Source organism: Saimiri boliviensis, chromosome 20 (assembly GCF_048565385.1).
Source record: "Saimiri boliviensis isolate mSaiBol1 chromosome 20, mSaiBol1.pri, whole genome shotgun sequence".
Lineage (NCBI taxonomy): Eukaryota > Metazoa > Chordata > Mammalia > Primates > Cebidae > Saimiri > Saimiri boliviensis.
In genome coordinates this window covers 10,359,956-10,366,627 of record NC_133468.1, presented here as the reverse complement: position 1 = coordinate 10,366,627, position 6,672 = coordinate 10,359,956, and the positions used below count along the sequence as shown (strand labels likewise).

At 41.6% G+C, this 6,672-nt stretch overlaps 1 non-coding gene across 1 annotated transcript; it reads right to left on the bottom strand.

Moving 5' to 3' along the window:
• Positions 1 to 1,531: 1,531 nt before the first annotated feature.
• Positions 1,532 to 1,638, bottom strand: LOC120360491 (U6 spliceosomal RNA). Its single transcript, XR_005576978.1, has one exon. It is a non-coding gene; the product is annotated as a U6 spliceosomal RNA (small nuclear RNA).
• Between the last annotated feature and the right edge of the window lie 5,034 nt (positions 1,639 to 6,672).

Sequence of the window (6,672 nt, the reverse complement as noted above, 5' to 3'; positions counted from 1 at the left end):
CATCCTCCCTTTCTGCTTTACTCCATCCTTTTTAGGATGGTGTCTGACTGACAGAACATACTTCTGGTAGAAGATTTTACTGTCTATGCTAGTTGCATTTGGGAGCAGGGTTTCAATGTGGCAGTTGCTCCTTCCCTTCCCTGCGTATGTCCGTGAGGCCTCCTGCACCCCACCTCACCTATGCTCCTGGCCACCGTAGGTTGTTGATTCCTAGTTATCAGGAGTGAGTCCATTTTTAGAAGTGATGAATGGACGGAAAGATGTCACCAGTCACTCATGACAGATGTCACCAAAGCTTAATTAAGACTAGACGAGATGGTTTCAGCTCAGTAGCTTCATAGATGGTGTGGGAAGAATGCCTGATCGTAGAGTAAGGATTCAGGGTCTCAGGCAAGATTTTGAAAATCAGTTTGTCTCATTTTCGTGCAAAGTGTTCTGCTCCTGCAAAATGTACAAGATGTATTTTCTGTTCTCATGGAGGTTGTCATTAAAAGTTTGTGTGTGAAAAGAAATGGATAAGATAAAAATTGTATTTTTACTCTTGTCCCAATATTCTCTCTCTTAATCTCTCTGTCTCTCTTTCTCTCTTGGTTCTGTCTCTGGCTTCTCAAGCTGTGCCTCTCTCTCTGTTAAGGGACTTGGCAGGGCTCCTAGGCCCTGTATCTGATGGGGTAATCCCTGAGGAGAGGGGATGGTGATGAGTACTTGAGAGAGAAAGAACCATCAGAGAGAAAAACAGAACAGGTCCAGGAAGTGGGCGTGGAGCGTGAAGGAATCAAGGACCTTATTGTAGGATTTTGGGAGCAGTTTTGATGTGGAGTTGGTCAAGGCCAGGCATGAGGAAAGAGGCTGCTGGGGGCCCAGTGGGTGGGAAGGGAAGTGGAGGATGAGAAGAATGGAGAAAGATAGCTTGATGAGGTGTTGGTATGGGTTGTGAATTATACCCCCTTCAGTGTTCTAGAGGGGGTGCTGGTAAAGATTGGAATTACTCACATTTAGGAAGACCTCACTCCCTAAAATATTATTAGACTGTGTTAGTCCGCTAGGACTGCCGTAACAAAGTGCCACAGACTGGCTGAAACAACAGAAATTTATTGTCTTACAGTTCTGGAGGCTGGAAGTCGAAGGTCAAAGCATCTGTGAGGTTGGTTCCTTCTAAGGGCTGTGTGGGCAGTCTGTTCCAGGGCTCTCTCTTTGGCATGTAGATGGCATCTTCATGTTCATGTGGCGTGCTCTCTGTATGCATGCTGTGTCCACATTTCCTGTTTTTATAAGGACACCAGCCATACTGGGTTAGGGGCCCACCCTACTCTGGTACTTCATCTGAGTTAGTTACATTTGGAATAACCCTATTCTCAAATAAGGTCACACCTGAGATTCTGGACTTAGGACTTGCACCCCACCTCACCTATGCTCCTGGCCACCTTAGGACTACAATTTAGGATTTTTTGTTGGGCAGACATAATTCAATCCACAACCCAGGTACACTCTGGACCACATGGTGCGCTGGCTTGTATTTGGGTTATTGTATTTTTTTAACGTCACGTTCATGCAATTGTGTGTCATCCTTACACAGGGCCCATGCTAATTTTCTCTATATCTTTCCAATTTTAGTATATGTGCTGTCGAAGTGAGCACTATATATGTATTTTATTAAATGAACTAATGCAAAAACAGGGTAAATGATACTATGCATTTGTTATTGCTAAAGCTACAGTAAAAGCAATACTCCTGGTTTAAACTAAGGCTAGCCACGCTATTTGAAAAAGCTTCGAGATGAAATGTGAATTTCCTCATGCTATTTTTAGGCTTCAAACCCTCAGTGCCTTTCCCTTACACTTGAGGTAAAATGCCAGCTGCTTTTATTTTTTTTAAAAATTAAAAGTTAAAAAAATATTTTCTGTAGAGACAAGGTCTCGCTGTGTTGCTCAGGCTGGTATTGAACTCCTGGCCTCAAGCAGTGTGCCCGCCTTGGCCTCTCAAGGTACTAGGATTTCAGCACAAGCCACTGTGCCTGGCTGTAAAATGCCAGCTTCTTACTGTGGCTTCCAAAGCTTTCAGGACAGGCCTCTGCCCACACTCCCAGCACATCTTACTCACTCTGCTCTTGCCACACCGGGCTTCTTTCAGTTTTTGTAAACTCGGCTGCTTTCTGGGCCTTTGCACAGACTGTGCCCTTGGTCAGCAATGCTTTCTCCCTATGCCCAGTTCTCCCCTTCTCTGCATGGTGTGATCTTTCTCATTCTTCAATTGTGTCTTAAGTCTCACCTTCTCGGAGGCGTTTTCTGACCCCTTGATCTAAACTAAGTTACCCTATTATTATTTCTTACAATGTAGGGGGTTGAATGGCGCTCCCAAAAGATATATCCATTTGCTGGAACCTATGAATGTGACCTTATTTGGGAAAAAGGGTCTTTGTAGATTTAATTCAATTAAGGATCTTGAGATAAGATGATCCTGGATTATTTGAGTGGACTCGAAATGCAATGACACATGTCCTTATAAGAGACAAACAAAACAGAAACACATGGGGAGAGGAGAAGGCTGTGTGGTGTTGGAGGCAGAGAATAGGGTGGCACAGCCATAAGCTCAGCAATGCCTACAGCTTCCTGGAGCTGGGAGAGACAGGGAACGATTCTCCGCAAGACCTTTGGAGGGAGCATGGCCCTACTGACACCTGTATTTTAGATTTCTGGCCTCTGGAACTGTGAGAGGATAAATTTCTGTTGTGTTAAGCCACCCAGTTTTTGGTAATTTGTGAGAGCAGCCACAGCAAGTTAACACACACAGCACTTTGTTTTTTCCCTCCATGGCACTTATGACAACTTACTTTCATGTCACAGACTTGGTGACTTGTTTACTGTCTGCCCCCAGTTCCCTTTTTAAATTATTTTTATTTTTTTGAGTCAGGGTCTCACTCTGTTGCCCAGTCTAGGGTGCAGTGGCATGATCAGGGCTTACTGCAGACTTAACCTCCCTGACTCAAGTGATCCTTCCACCTCAGCCTCCTGAGTAGCTGGGGCTACAGGCATGTGCCACCTCGCCTGGCTAATTTTTGTATTTTTTTTGTAGAGTTGGGGTCTCACTGTGTTGTCCAGGCTGGTCACTTACTCCTAGCCTCAAGAGATCCTCCTGCCTCAGCCTCTCAAAGTGCTGGGATTATAGGTGAGTCTTCCCTTAACATGCAACTCACTGTCAGTTCTGGGCTTTTTCCATTCCCTATTGCATCTGCAGTGTCCAGCACAGTATCTGACACACAGTGGATGCTGAAGAAAGGTTTGTTGAATTAATGTCTCCTTGTTTTGAATCATTGAAGAAAGCGTCATTTTCTGGAGGGCTTTAGGTACAGTACTTGGCTCCTTGCGGGTGGAAAGCATGCTTTTCAAGTGCTTGATGTCCACTGAAGGCTGCTACTCTTTGTCAGGGGTATGATCATTTCCTCTGAAATTGAGCCCACACTTCTAATTTTCTTTGCTAATTGTTTCTTTATGGAAAAGGAGACATTCAACTTCCTCATGCTCCATGTCCAAATGACCTTGGATTGCAATGCTGTTTGGGGGCAGCCCAGCTTGGACCCTGAAGTAAAGTGCAGGAGGCCCAGGCACATAAAGTTTCAGCAGGATTCGATGCCAAAGAAACACATTCTCTGCAGAGAAGGGTAATTGCTCAAGGCTTTGTCTAATGTTAAGGCAGAGGGGATGGACCATTTCGACTGGTTTAGCATTCATGATAATATATGGTTCAGGACTCAATAAAAGGGTATAATTCTATGGAGGGATTCCACTGAGCTCATAAACCACGGGAGTGTGACTTGTCAGCAGAATGCAGAGATTGGGTTACCACGGAGCTTGTCAACAGGGACCACTGCTGATCACTTCAGAGAAGGAATTAGTACAGGGCTCCTCTGGACTGCATGCTTAGAAAATCAGTGCCCAAATTATTTTGTGAAATTTATTAGATAGAGTGTGTGTATGTTTGGTACTGTAGTACTAAAGTATACCAAGGGTCACAGTGGAACAAATAGTTTCATTACATGGCATTTGTTAATGAAGTTTATGTACAAAACATCTGCCTCTAGAGATGCCATAAATAAGCAAGTTATGTTTCCTAGAACTCTGAGTAAAACAGCCTTTTCTTTTACCCAGGAATAATGGCAGTAAATGTGAAAAGTGACATGGTGTAAGACAATAGGGAATAGTAGAGACTACGGTGAATCAGACAGTGCATTTCTTGCTTAAACCCTAGGTTGGCCAAATAAAACATGTCAGCAGCAAGTGTGAGATGTTGACTTACATGCGTATCTTTCCACCAGACAAGGGATTCACAAACTGCAGCCCTTGGGTCAAAATCTGTCCTGCCACCTATTTTAGGAAGTTTTGTTGGAGCATGGCTATGCCTGTTTGTTAGTGCATTGTCTATGGCTGCTTTTGAGCTATGGCAGGAGAGTTGAGTAGTTGTGCAAGAGCACAAATGACCCTCAAAACCTAAAATATTTGTCATGTGTCCTTTTACCAAGAAAGTTTGCTGACTCTTGTACTGGTCTATGAGCTTCAGAAGGCCACTTAGCACATATTCTAACCTCAGTAATTATTTGTTTACATTCAAAAGGGGATTTTATGTTATATACAATAGGAACGGTGTGTTGCTTGCCCAACAGCCATTCCTCCCTCTTCCCTGCTAACAGGGTCAGCCATGAGTTTCAGGGCTGTGGGGAGAGGGGTTTCTCTCCAGCCCCAGAGGGTGAATCTTGATTAGTTTAAGCCCATGGTAATTATCTTACTCCTACTTATTCTGAGGTTTAGGCACAGGCTTGTGATGGAATTGTGGCCATAAAGATGTGAAGGGAAACCTACCAGGGGCTTCTAAGAAGGAAAGCCTGTGAGTCAGTGTAACACTTTTCAAAAGAACCCAAGGAGTACTGCCTTTCCTTCTTTTGCCTCTGGACACTGTCGAGGGAGGATGTGAGGGTTGTAGCAGTGACAGCATCTTGGGACAAGCTCAAGGCCAAAAGCCAAAGAGCTGAGGATGTCAGAGTACCAAGACAGAGCCTGGGTCTCCAATGAAATAATACAATTCAAGTTAACCCATTCAGAATCTATCCTATTTATTTTGTTTGTTTGTTTGGGTAAATGTCCTTATTGCTTATTCACTTTTAATTGGGCTGACAAGAAGAAGGTACCCAAAAAAATTTTAAAAGTTGTTGGATATCTTTACTCTTTCTTTGGGGTTTCTGACTTTTATCCTTCTTTACTAGGAAGGCCTCCCAAAGATGTTATGAAAATGTTTTGTACTTTCTTCTTATGTTGTTTTATTTGTTCATGTAGAGCTTTACTCTATCAGGAATTAATGGTTTTATGTGGAGTGAGGTAGGGATCTAACTTTATTTTTCTTCTGGCTGCATATTTTTTTTTTTTGAATGACAGTGAATGAAATACGTAGAATTTTCTTTTCTTTTCTTTTCTTTTTTTCCATTGGTATGTCTAGTGCTGTGATTGAGGTGTTGAAGTCCCCCATAATATTGTATCTCTTTCTTTAGTTCTGGTAGTATTTGCTTGATGAATTTGGATGCTCTTGTGTTTACACAAATACTGAGAATTGTCATATCCTCCTGTGAACTGATGTTTTTATCATTATATAAAGACCTTTGTGGAGGGTTGTTTTTTTTTTTAACTGTTTCTGACTTAAAGTCTGTTTTATCTAAGGTAAGTATAGCTACTCCTGCTCACTTTTGGTTTGTGTTGAAATGGAATACCTTTTCTTTTTTTTTAATAATAAGAAAAAGAATAAAGAAGAGGAAGAAAGAGAAAGAGGAAGAGGGAGAGAGAATGGGGGTATTGCTTTATTGCCCGGGCTCGAATGCAGTCTAAATATAGGTATACCTATAATTGTCCTTAATAATGGAGACATGAAAGAAAATGAGGGAAGAGAGTAACAAACAAGGAGCCAACCAACATTTCGTTTAAACTTCTAAGTTGATATGATGTGGTACTGATAAGAGTGTACATTTTGTGTAAAGTGGAGAGCTCTATAAATGTTAATTACGTCCACTTGTTCCAGATCTGAGTTCAAGTCCTGGACATCGTTGTTAATTTTCTGTCTCATTGATCTGTCTAATATTAATGTTGAAGTCTCCCACTATTATTGTGTGGGAGTCTAAGTCTCTTTATAAGTCTTGTATGTCTGGGTATTCCTGTATTGGGTGCGTATATATTTAGGACCTTTAACTCTTCTTGTTGTTGCATTGATTCTTTTATCATTATATAATGTCCTTCTTTGCTTCTTTTGATCTTTGTTGCTTTAAATACTATTTTATCAGAGGCAAAAATTGTAACTTATGCTTTTTATTTATTTATTTTTGCTCTCTGGTTGGTTGGTAAGTCTCTCTCCATCCCTTGTTTTGAGTCTTTGTGTATCCTTGAATGTGAGATGGGTCTGGGTGCAGCATACAGTTTTAGTTTTTTTTGTCCGAATTGCCTGTCTGTCTTTGAATTGGGGAATTTAGTCAATTTAAATTTAGAATTAATAATGATATATTACTTTTTGGTATTTTTTAGAAAGGCTGATACTGTTTGTTCCTTTCTATGTGTCGTGGTTCTTTCAGAAGCTCTTGTAAAGCAGGCCTGGTGGTGATGAATTCTCTGAGTGCTTGCTTGTTCACAAAAAACTTTATTT